The 13,489-nt window shown below is 38.2% G+C and overlaps 1 protein-coding gene across 5 annotated transcripts in view; it reads right to left on the bottom strand.

The window, feature by feature from the left end:
- CCDC141 (coiled-coil domain containing 141) overlaps positions 1–1,424 on the bottom strand; it is a 107,200-nt gene extending 105,776 nt beyond the window's left edge. For 2 of the 5 annotated variants that reach the window (XM_087733273.1, XM_087733274.1), the window contains exon 1: positions 1,048–1,422. The gene's annotated coding sequence lies outside the window, so the exon portion shown is untranslated. Of the gene's footprint in view, positions 1–1,047 lie in introns of all 5 variants that reach the window. The other 3 variants (XM_087733276.1, XM_087733278.1, XM_087733277.1) reach the window with 2 other exon arrangements.
- Positions 1,425–13,489: the final 12,065 nt, after the last annotated feature.

Genomic DNA, 13,489 nt, shown 5'->3' with positions numbered 1-13,489 from the left:
AATTTAGAACTCCAGCTTCTAAATGTTATATAAACAAAGACTATTCTTTCTAGCATCTGTTATTTTAAAAATTGTTTTCCTGTTCTTTACCTGGCTTATATACAGGGTAAAGAGGAATGCTGACACATAGGGACTGCTTACATTTTTATTCACTAGGCATCATGCTATTTGGATTCCTGAAGAGGGTACAATTGCCCTGATTGTTTTCAAATATACAGAAATAATAAAGGAAGCTTGGTGGTAACCTGCTCATCTGATCTGCTTTCTTCTTATCTTGTTATCTTAGCACATGACTCAAGATGGGCAACATAGAAAACTGAGGTGTTGGGGTCTCCACTCAAGAACGCCTGCAGCAAAACAACTTTCTTGTTCTGAGAATGTGTTAAAACATTAGTGTTTTCAGAAAGAACCTCCTTTCCTTGTTAAATGTAACACTGTGCAAAAAATTTATTTCTTTAGATTCTTTACCTCACAGATAAGCTTGAGGAAGTTTCATACAACAATAAACTGGAGGAAGAGGACAAAAAGCACCTTAGGGAAGAGAAAGAGAATAAGAGAGGAGCACAGGTCCTCACAATAATTCTGAAGCCATTGGCAGCTCTGACTAACAGATGTACCTCTAAGCCAACTCATTGAACAGATGTCTCCAAATCCAAACACATTAATTACTTGGTATCACTTCTCTTTGCAAGTTTAATTTTATTTTGCTCTCACAGCCAATAAAACACACAAGTTTGATTTATACCTTTCTTTAAAGTGACAGCTACAGGAAAGACTGAAAGAAAAAAGTGACTTGATGACTATTCAAGTGTAAATATAATGGCAAAATATAAACAATGAACATTTTAACTGTTGAATAGGGTGAAAAGATTAAACAAAACAGAAAACAATACAAAAGTGCAAGTGTGAAGCGCAAAGTGATCACATCACATTCTCTTCTACATCCCAGGTGAAGAGACCAGGACGACCTCTTAAGTTTACTGAAGAAATGGCAGGGAGGTTATCTCCACTTCAGTTTCCTCAGAATCAGCAGAAGAGTGGACTTACCCCATCGGCACCTCGGGGGAAGCTCAACATTTCTGTCTCACTGGGTGTTGTCCAAAACAAATGCTGCACAGCCCATGGAGCAGTACTCTGATGAATACAAAAGTGAAGCAGTTTTAACAGCTGGCACATACACTAGTCCGCCCAATTGCAAGCTTGTCAATAAAGAAAACCGTGGCCCAGTATATTCAACTCTGTCAGGAGAATGAAGAGACATTAGATAGTTCGTTAGTCCATTGTTCAGGCTCCATCAGCAGCAGCAGCAGAACAGTTTATTACACAGATTAATATGCTCCCTCGCCCATGCATGTAAGGAAAGCCAGCAGGACTTTTGTTACTAAATTCCTTGGGAGCATTTGAAATTCCTTCCTGATGTGGTGTGTTAGCACAGTGGAGTATGCACTCTGCACCAAATATAGATGAGAGACAGGCTATGCTTTCTCCCAGTAAAGAAGGAAGATTAAGATGCAGACTGTAACCCACATCTAAATCTCAAGGCAGCTGAAAACTGTCCCACTAATAAGGTAACTACAATGACAGTTTTGCCCCATGTCACTAATTTCTGTGTTCAACTCACACTTACAATTTAGTTGTATTAAAAGACTGTTTCCCTTTAATTATTTTTCAATGTTTATACATAAATACAGATGTCTGTATTAAACTTATGAAACAAAAACATCAGTTAAAAATCACAAAGACTGTTCAAAGAGAGTTATATCAGTGTAACTGGATTCTTAGGACCATCTTTTAAGAGTGAAATATCTCTGTTCAATCTTATCAAAAGTAATCAGCCAGCAATGATGCAAAAAGATCAGTACGAGTCATTCATTTAACAGGAGTCTAATTAAATAGATATAATCATACTAACCACACCAAAACATTAAAGTCATATTGTTGCTATTGTTTGGAAGAGTTGATTTAAATGGACACAAATTTCAGAAAGCTAAATTTAGAACAAGTACATAAGTATGTTACACAGCCACACTTCTAATAGCACATTACTTTAGACATCTGATACTGGGGAGGGTTTATCCAGAAAAGAAAAATTCAGTAAGGGAGTTGAATTTTAAGTGTTAAAGAACCACAGGGCTTCAGAATGCTTTTTAAAAAGTCGTTTATCAGCAGAGTTATAAATAGCAGTGCTTTGTTTTGTTTTAAAAAGATAACTCCATCTTGTGTAACTCTGCTACTTGAAGGTTCACACTGCTGAGCATTCCTCTGTATATTCTAGTCACGCATTTCTCTCTTCCAGACCATGGTACCTCAAACAGCAAGCACGTACCCGGTCCTGCCTATCCCTTTCACATCAGTGCTGAATTGTGTGACATACCTAAAAGAGGTTAAAAAGCAGGAACTACTGAAATCTCTTCCCCCGCCCCCTCTGCTTATTTATCTGGAACTGGGTTGTTAAGCAGATGTGTGCTCACTGCTGACACCCAATGTAACAGGGGTGTGACTACAGGATATGAGGATACTCCCTCACTGTTCCAAGTTCAAGTGACCCTTCACACTCTACAAAGGATGGCATGTAACACTTCAGAATTCAAGTCCCACATAAATTTAGGAAGCATTGCCTATAATTAAAAAAGCAAACAAACAAAAAAACAAACAAACAACCTTTTTTTCCCCCTTAGTACTCTTTCAACACTAACTGAAGAGCAGTTAAGTTGGATTTAACATGCTTCAGAGCCATTGTTTGCCATCCATAGCAAAACCTCCTGCTGCTGTACATTCACCAGGAATAGGTGATTTGTTCCTTGTCCTGGGCCTGGGTGCTCAGAGTTAATTTGATCTGAATGCTGCTGTCTGCAGTAGCAGGTGGTTCAGTGCAATAGGAGAGGTTTAGTGGACAGAAACTTGGTACCGAGACTCTTTAGATGTGCCACTATTCTTCATACTGCTTCCAAGTGACATCATGATGACAGAGCTGTCTGCGTGGCAACGTGTATTACAAGAGACCATAGTGGAGAGCACTGGACTTAATCCTGTGGGAGATCATCTTGAATGAATGTATGCTTATCCTGGTGGACATCTTTTGAGGAAAAACAGAAGCAAAGTGTTTTCTCTGCTGCTCCTTTCTACTGGAGTGGCTTTTCTTGTGGTCTCCATGCAAAGAAGCTCTGGGCTTGGGAAACTGAGTGATGGCTGGTGAGATCGTATCATCCTTAGGACAGCATCACCTTTCCTGTGTCTTAGCTGGTGGTTTTGATTTCTTCTTCCAGAACTTGAAGAGTGTTTTTTTTTCTCTCTTCTTCTGAGAGGTTGCCACTGGCTCCATAGGTCTTGGTTACTGAAAAGATGCCATCTCTGCCTGCTCTCTGCTGCTGGGGTGGATGGGGTAGGGATGAGAGCCTGCAGCTGTTTCCTCAGGGAGGAAGTGACAGAAGAAAGAAGAGATTAAAAATTCTCATTTTTATCACACGGACTTCAGCTTTTGTTTGAAACCCTACTCAGGGAGTGACAATGCTCTTCCAACCTCATGATGGGCCATCAGTCCCCTTTGCCCTTGTTTCCCACTCCAGAGTGTCCTCACAGCTGGACCTCTACAGTTCCAGAAATGACCCCTTCTCCACATGCAAATATGCCAGAAACCAAGATGTTCTCATGCCTTTTCCCATGAGACGGCCGAATAGTTCATGGACTAGGACCATAAGTCATAGAGAGCTATGTTGTCTTAGTGTTCTGCACATTTGGTTTACTTGGGCACCAGGAGCAGATATCCCACACAGCGTAGGACCTGTGCAACAGGGAGCTGCTACAGGAAGATTTCTGTCACAACTTAAGGTCCTGAAGGAACTGATTTCAAAAGCATAGCAGCTCATGCTGTCAAAACAGAGATAGGTGTCACTTTTCCACAGCACTGCACCCAGTGCCGTAATATCACCAGAAGCCTCCTTTCCCCCAGAGATATGTATACAAATCAGTATCTTTACCTGGCCGTAGCAGGGGAAAAAAAACAAGTGGTCTGCCAGCACGTCCTTGTTGGATTTGACTGCAGATTCCAGGGACAAGGATCAGCTCTGGAGGGTGCACACTCCTTTGGAGTCTCCCTCATTGTCATCCCAGGATCTGAAAGCCCACCTTGGCAGCATGTTCCCATCTGGCAGTCTCTTCAGGCTCTTTCTACAGGGTACATGGCTGCAATGCTGTGCCCAAGGTGCAATCATTGTTTCAAGTCTTCAAGAACACTGCATTCACTCCCTTGACTTTGACACAGCATTCCCTCTTTTGCTCAACAGCAGTCATGAAAGTGGCAAACTCGCAGAAGAGCCACTGAATTGTTCTGTCGTCTGCTCCAAGCAGCTTCTGGTTCTTCCACCACACAGATTAATGATCTGCCATCTGAGGACCTCAGGTTTCTCCTCTTGAAATTCAGCAGGAGGCATAAGATGTAGCTCTCACCATGGTAAAATAGCGTAAAATGCGAGAAAGGACAATTTAGAAAAGGATGATAAGAAAAAGAAGGAATTCAAACAGAGAGATGAAAGACAAAAGACTGGACAAGATTTTGAACCAGGAGAAGTCTTGATGAATGATGAAGGAGAAGCTGAGAGTTGTGAGAATGAGTTAGGGACTGACAATCAACAGTAAATGCAAAGGCACACATGGCACTTGGCCCTTTGTAGCCAGAGAACCATGTCAGTGTATTGAAAGAGCTCTGCATCGTTCAAGATCTTGTTCCTGATATGTCTGTGTTAGGTATAAGCTGAAAGAGCTTGTGGGAAAGTGGCACACACACTGGTCGAGAACCTAATGTCACATTAAGTGTTGGATCAATTTAAATCACATTTGGATCTGAGCTTCCAGATTAGTTTTATTCCAAAGACTAAATTGTCCGTAATAAAACAGTGCTCTGAGAGCCTAACTAATATGCAGTGAATGAACACAGTCAGGTGTTCACTTTAAAACTGCAGTATTGCTGCAAACCAAATCACTAAATTGACCATCTGTGACCTTGCTGTTGGTGTTAGACTTGCAAGGTATAAGTTCTATCTAAGACCCTTTTACAGACACACGTTTACTGTAGGTCAGTTTACTGTAGGTCATCAGCATCAGTGCTGATCATACAAACAAACTAGTTGCTCAAATGTATCTTTTCCAAGAGCTTTATCTGTCACAGAGCGTCCAGTAACTTGTCTAAGGTGCTTTTGCCAGGACAAAAGTCTTTTCCTGTGAATCACAGAATAATTTATTTTTGACCACTTTTTCCAATTTCTCAAACTAGCTTCTTCTAAACTATCAGTCCTTTAGTGAACTCTGCAGACAGCTGCTTTGATTAAGGATCCCCATTGCTTAATTACCTCAAATTTCACACTTGAAAATAGGTTTGCCTGGGACAATAATCACCATCTTTGTTTGAGAAAGGATACAAATTGAAGTTTAATGATATTGTGGATACAAGATTTTCTGGTATAATCTCCTGTGATCTTCCTCACAGTGTGAAGACAAAAGGCAGGCAAGCACTATAGTTGAAATTTGCAGTCAGACACAAAGCTGCACTGGGGATCCTCTATATGCAATGGGATTGGGGAAGGGGGGAGAAAGGAAATATCAAATCAAGTACAACTGTAAACTTCTTTCATTTTTAAAATTGCACAAAGGTTCTTGTTTTGCTTTTAACCTTAACACAATTTCAATATTAGAATGAGTGAGGCAGAGTCCCGCAGGGTACGTTCTCAGACATCACATTAATTTGCGTGAATGTTACGGCCTGAGAACAGTACTGTGTCCTCACTGGCAACAATAACATTGCTAGAGTGCTGAGGTAAAATTCACATAATGCAAAATAACTTTCAAATTAAGGTATTGACTGGTCACATTAAAAATACACTGACATTTTTAGAGAAGGTTTACAGAAGATATCGTGGCGTCATCAGCTGTGCAGTAGGTTTTGCTCCAGTCTGTTCCTATCCTCTAACCTGCAAATGACCATAAATCAGGGTGTTACTCTTGAGGCATCTTGTCAGGCCCTGAGGTAAAAAGGATGTATATCAAGTCAATTTAAAATAATAATAATGCTAATGTATTTGCAAATCCTTAATGTTTCATATTTGTCTATTTTTGCACTGGTTCTTTAAAATAATGCAATATGTTTTACAGTACTCTTCAGATTAAAAAAAAAAAATCTTAGATAATCCTCTTAAGTTGCAAGATGGAATATCAGATTTAGATATTTTTTTTTTCCAGTTATACAGTTACTATGGACTTTATTTCTTTAGCTAAATCAAGAGGAAGTTTAAAAAAAACAAACTCTCTCACTGCCTCTATTTTTTAACTCACTGAGCTTGAATCCAATATAAGCAGTTCCAGGAGAGAGCTGAAAGATCAAAAGCCACATTTCAATGAGGAATCCTAGAACTTGGCCTAAATTAATAGAAACTTTTGAGGAGTCCCCTGTCATCCTTTCATTACACAGAAGTCTTTTCAGGAGGCAGAGATAGATGATGTACCTTAAGTCATCCCTTGTCAGCGCAGCAGGATCTGCAGTCACTATGTTTTAGAACTTTGCTTGCAGTGTTCCAGGCATAAAAATAACACTAAGGAGTATTTCTCGGGCTGCATAACTGCATAGCTTTTTGCCTTTTTTCTTTTTTTTTTTTCCCCACTTGATCTGGTATTTAGTAAATATGCTGTAATTAAACCCCTTTCTCTGAGTTACTCTTTCTCACTGTGCTAACATTTCTTCTGTTTGCAGGGTATTTGATTAACTGCCTTCCAAGGATGAGCTTGATCTTCCCAAACTTCCTTACAGCCCACCTGTTACCACCACATGATTTTTCTAAGTATTTTCATTGTGAATTAAACTCTTACAATTCACCAAATGGTTTTATTACACTTCCTTGGTTTTCCCTCCTTTGTTTTTGCTCACTCCTGCTCTTCATGTCTCGCTACCATATATAGGAAAAAACCCCATCACCTCACTGTTCTAAGATGAAAATGATTTGAGCTGTGCTTTTTATATCCTCTGGGTGTGTGCGTGATTTCCATGACTATAACATCACACCCACTCCCGAATATTAATGAGGTTTCCTTCCTAGCAACCCTGTGAAGCAGGGAATGCAGCTGTCATCCCCTCCCAACACACGCACACACACATTGGCAGTAGCAACCATTTCATCCTGAAAGCAAATTCTTCTTTGGAAACAATGAAGGAACTCTTTAAAATGTGTTGGGTCACTTGCAAAGTCTCTGACAAAATTGTCAGCGGAGAAGACAGTTTAGTGGCAGACGTGGACATATCTCTGTTAAGGTCCAGAAGACAAAGCAATACTACAGAAGAGGTAACAGCTAACAGTGAATAGCAAAAAGAACTCCAATAGTTCACGTTTCTGTCACCTGCAGGAGCAAATGCCCAGGCTTCTTCATGAATGACTGGTTCTGCAGAGGTAATGCACCATGAAATGATGCCTGCAAATGGCAGCTACCTAACGAATTGGCCATATACAATGGGTGGAAATAAAAACCTTACAAGGCTCATTGAGCATGTGGCTCGCTGCAGACTTCTGATGCTGTTTCAAAAGCAAAGCATTAATAAAAACCCTGGCTACAGAAGACCACATCACTGTGTTTCTTTGGATACATTTGTCTTGGAGAGGAGGAAGGCCACACTGTGAGAGGCAGTGAGTGATATAAAGCAGACAGTGGGGCATCATGTTCACATCATCACCACAGATATGTGGAGTAGCAGTCAAATGTGTTGAATACATTGTACAATCTTCACCCTGCTGAGACTATCTTGCAGTTATCTATCATCCAGTAGAGGCATGCAGAGCTGCATACAAGGGTTCAGAAAGAGAACAGTCCGCACTTAGTACCAGTTTAGAATATGGCTTGTTCCCAAGTCTCTAAAAGTCAGACGCGCATCACACAATCATAATAAATATCAAGTAACCATGCTGTATACTTGCCTGTGGAAATGGTTAAGACACCAATAAAAGCTATTCTCTTTCCTAGCAGTCTAAAAACCTTAAGAGGAAAATGGAACATTAAAAGACACTTATCACTTGGCCAGGACTGGGGAAAAAAAAAAAAATCCTAGCATAATACTTGAGAGAAATGTCCTCCTGGAGCTTTCCAGCCCACTGGAAATCTGCAACCTCTGATCCTGTGAAGCATGGAGATCATGAGCAATCCAGGCATGCCTGGAAGGTCAGCAATGACAGTGGGAATGTGCTGTCCCTTACCCAGCATCTGTAACTCTTGCTGAGAAAATGAACATGGGAAGCAGAAACCCCCAAATTGAGATGGCAATCCATACACTGCAAGACAAGCACAACACAGTGAACCATGTCTGAAAACGACACACTGAAGTTAACACGTTGACTGCTCCTGCCAAAATGGAGCACAGTAACAAATAAAAATCAAGGTTTTTGAGAGGTATTTGTTTATGCTTTGTTCTAATATAAAATGTCTCAAGTAACAGGTCTTCCACCAGTTCCTCTGAGAGGCAGTTCTTACAGTTAAGATAAACTTCACTCTCCATTTTATTTCCATAATTTATAGATGATTACAATTAACAGTTGGTGCAAGATCTAGGCAAGGGCTCAATAAAGTTTTTAAAACCCAACCTATGAGCATACTGTGTGGGGAGCATTTATATCCATTCAAATAGAACCAGTGATTCTCAGGACTTCACAGAAGTCTCAGGGCTCTTCTACCTTGAGCTGTCACAGCCTTATTCTATGTGCAATACATATCTACACAGAACGGCCCAAGCATCTTACTGTGCATGTTCTAGGACCCACAGCTACCATGAGACCTCCTTATCATTATTTTTTTAATCTACTTAACACACATGTTGCCTTCTGACAGTAACAAGATTGGGATATGTAATGTCAGGATCAGAAGAGCTAACTGTATTCATACGGTCATAAGTAGAAACCACGTTTTAGCTGGCTGTGCAAAGAAGTCATACAGGTCCTTTTGGTCACGAGCAGTCAGTGGCATGTTTTGCTATACAAGCTCGACAGATAATGTCTGGCTAAATCAGCCTTCCCAAAGAAAGACTACATACTGAGCATTAGAAACTAGCAATAGTTACATTGGGTCTACTCAGACATTTTAAGCACAGATGTGTGAGCTTAATAAATCTATAGGATATTTTACATTGCATATAGTATTCCTCCCCTTTACACAAAAATCCAAAGTGCATTAGAGGTTTCCTGACAGGAGCTTGCATCAGTGGTGTCTGACAGTAATCAACAGCTAGCTGTTTGTGGAACAGCTAAAAGGCTTCCTAATATGTAAAATACACATTTAAAATTGTAGAACTATAAAAAAAAAAAACCATGCTTAACAATTTTAAATTACTTTAAGCTTTTAAGCACACTTGCTTTTAAGCACACTTACTTTTAACCATACTTTGTGTGTTAGTTACCTGTGCACAAAAAGGTAGTTTTTGCTGTAGCAGTAGGTAGTCACAATGCATTTGACATTTCAATGCTGTCATTAAACTGCCAAAAAACCCAGACTATTTAAAAAACTGTGGTTTATCTGCAATAAAAATCATGTTGACATTTCTGTTCATTACTAAATTATCTGCACAACTCTTGTTAACACAACCAATTGTTTCCACTTAATAACCTGCTCTTAAGATATTCCAAAACTATAAACTTAAGACCAATTAAAGTTTCCTTTGCTTTTCTTTGTGCCTCAGAAGTTTGAAATATTAGTCTAACTCTTTGCTCTCCAGTTTATGAACTGTAAATATCACTAGTATCTGGAAAATGAACTGAACTTTTCCAACTGAAATCAAATAAAAAACTGGGATTTTCAATTTACTTTTTAATGTTTTCCAACTTATTTCCTTGGCACATTTGAAATTTTAAGAATTCTTTTTTTTTCTCCTCTTCATTCAAAAGAGGAATTTATATCCTGACTCAGCCTTCCTCTTGTCTGTGTATTATATTCCTTTAATCTTTTCTGTAATAGACACCTATGTGAACTAAAGTCAACTCTGACAGGAAAAGAGAAAGCTGTTGCCTTGATTTTCATTGCTATTTTGAGCTTAAGTGCATCATTAATGCTTTACATATACTAAATACTTTTTAATATACCCTGTCTCTATATATTTTTGTATTAGCATAACTAAAAGTTTACAGTCATACAAGCATCTATTTTTTATGAATGTCTTTGATATTTGATTAACATGCTGTCTTCCAATTTGACAGAATCAGAGGTGTTCTCGGAAGTTCCTTTAACGATTCACCTTCAGGTTCCAAAATAACCTTGAAGTCAGAGAAAAATGGTCCTGAACTACTATGTGTTTGGGAGATCTGTACAAAGGGACCTATTAGAAGTGGGAAACTAAACTCATTCTTGTGTGGCTATTTAGTCTTACCTGTATTTCCAGAAGGTAAATCTCCACAACAAAACTACCTCCACTGAATATCAGAGGAAAAATACCTTCAAGAACTCCTTGACTCCATATCCTTGCAAAAGGCATGCAATTAGTCAATTTTTAATAGAACTTTCAATTAAGATGCCATCTTGACAGGCATCAGTACTGTAATGATGGGACTATTTAAAGTGGATGAAATCCACTTAGAAATGGATGATACTTACTGAGCCGATCACCATTCCCATGGTGCTCGCTGTTCACTGTCACAAAACACACACTCAGGATTACATTACCAGAAAGAGTAACAAAATGCTTACCATGTTGTGAAACATTTCAAATACATCCAAACTTGGCTAACAAGAACTTAAAAATTATTGTTATTGATTTCATTACCATGGAACAGGGTTGACTCCATCACTTCCAAGTCATTAGTCGTAATATACTTAGGAGTATGATAACTACAATCCTTACCATCAATCCTTCCCTATTCTATTGGTACCTCCTCATCTTACATGTAGAACTGCAGGTGATTTACGTAAAACAAACAAAATAAAAACCCAAAAAAACAAACCAAACAAAACCCCCACCAATACACCACAATATTTGCATCTTTTAAAACTCCATTGTTTGAATTGTGTTTGCTACCAAGAAGTACAGAGCAAGAGCCACAGGTAGCGACACCACTACTGCTTGCAGTAGTACCTGCACAGACAAGTAACAACAGATTACTTGAGCAGTTTTGCCTTTTAGCCTGTCTCTATACATACTCATTGACTTTGTATGCTATTAAGGGTTGTACATTTCTAAAGGTTCAGTAGCAAATACAACCATAAATGGTAGATTGACCAAGAGAAGACCAGCACAAAAACCTCTCTCTCAATCAGTTACATTCAACAGTATTCTTAATAGATGATGTTTATTCCATTCTGTCAGTAAGATAGGAAGTCTCAGTTCATAGGAGGATTCAGAAATACCTGGCAGACTCACGCAACGTGACCTAGAAAACTACTGCCATCCTTCCTGATACACAGAAAACGGACAAATTGCAAAGTGCTGGTAAATAGCACCTTACCAGCCACTTGATTTCCCTAAAGGCAAGGAATTCCAAAGGAAGGGAGCAGAGAGAGAGGGAAAAGCTGGCATAGCCCAAGGGGTTGTATGAGAGACTTGATTAGAGACAATAGGATGAAAGTCAGAATCCACAGGGCTCTAGGAATGCTGGCCAACAGATAAGAACAGCCTCAAGATTGAACTTCAATCACGGAGCCAAAATTAATGTTGGAGCCAAAATTAACGTCGGGGTTATTAGGGTGAACAGTCATCAGTTCCAACTTGCGCACACAGCTGTCACATGAATGAGTTAGGAGCTTCTGAGGCTGCTCTGGTATTGCATACATTATTGAGTTCCTAAACAGCATAAAAATAGAATAAAAAAATAAAATAAAAACCTGCAAATAATCTTAGTGTTTGCAACATACTTACTGTAAACTAATATTTTAAATGGGATTTTATACTGCAGACCATTATTTACTGTAAGTAGATTCGATTTACAAACATATGCTGCAGAATGGGAGACGCAGTGCTTATTAATGACCATAATCTTAATTTATTTTTGTGTTTGTGCCTTATATTAAATATATGTAGATTTTTCATGTTTGGGTTCTTTCTAAATAGGCTTATCTCATCCAAATATTAGCCACAGTAACAGCAGCTTTTTCAAATGGAATGAACAACTAAATTAAATTTTAAAACATTATATTGAAAAAGTCTCGTTATAAATAAGGTCTGTGAAACTTTGGTTGGTTTTAAACTAGTATTAATATAACATTGTACCATTGCATCAAATGCATCAAAAATAACTGGATTTCCTCTGCCAAAATACCGACAAGGAAAAGAATATCTTTATCAATGAGGTTACAGAGAAGACATTAATTTTGAATTATTATTTTTTAATAGAGAAATTTCTTTATTTGACACACCACTTCCCTGTGCATAAAATGTGGAAAAACTGAGACAAATAAGTAAATATAATATTTGAATGACGGATCCATCAAGAAAACCTGCAGAGTAATAACAATGCCTGCAGGAAGAGAGCATTATCTTTTCTGTGAGCAAAAATAGAGTGAGATAACATAAGGTACTTAGAATACTATGTGTGAAACAAACATCTGTAGGTCAAAAATGGTCAGATACCACACCATCTTTCAGCAAATACAATATTGAATTTATCCAGATTAAATCCTGAAGAGTAAGAAGTTAACCAAATTATGCACACAGCTGATTTTGTTCCAATTCAATTCCCTTCTCTAATAAATTTCATTTTATTACTAATCTCATGGTTTTAAGTTGTTTATGAACTTCATGTTAATCATTTTTCATGAGATGAAAATCTTTAACCTCAAACGTACTACCAGGGATATTCACATTATTCAAGATTCTCCATTCAAAGGGAAACAAGGCTGAGAAAAAAGCACAAGAGATGTGTACCAGTCTTACAGGGGAACAAAACGATTATTAATACAACACTGACTTATGCACATACCGTCTTACTTTTTTGTAAGTACTGCTATCAGAAAGTAAGAAAAAAGTAACACAGACTCTCGCTCCTATTAATAATAGTTCAAGAGCAGTTCCCCTTACAGCTAGTGTGTTAAAGAGTATTTCATAAGAAAAATTATACAGACTTTGTAAATATATTGGGGGAGTGACGATTTTTACTATAATTTATCACAAAAATATAACACAAATGACATTTGGGAATACAGACCAGAACAAATTTATATTAGATTTTAAAAAGATGATTTTTATTAAGCACAAACAGCTTTTAATACATTATCAATACAAATAGGAAAACATCTGTTCAATGAATTTGATATATCAAAGATTTCATGGGCAGGTTGCATACTGGCACAATAAAAGTGATTATTTTTTTTTAAAGTATTTCAAATTAAAATTATAGGGTCACCACCATCTACACTGCAGGAACTTTACCTACAGTCTAAAATTACTACATCACCTGGGCATAGGGGTAAGCAAAGAACTACAGTTTCATAATACGGAACTCCTAACACTTTCATTAGCACCATCCAAAGCTTGCATCAGCTG

This window comes from Nipponia nippon, unplaced genomic scaffold, assembly GCF_047370975.1.
Source record: "Nipponia nippon isolate SJK-2023a ecotype South Korea unplaced genomic scaffold, ASM4737097v1 scaffold_5, whole genome shotgun sequence".
Classification (NCBI taxonomy): domain Eukaryota; kingdom Metazoa; phylum Chordata; class Aves; order Pelecaniformes; family Threskiornithidae; genus Nipponia; species Nipponia nippon.
This window is presented reverse-complemented; position numbering and strand designations above follow the sequence as displayed.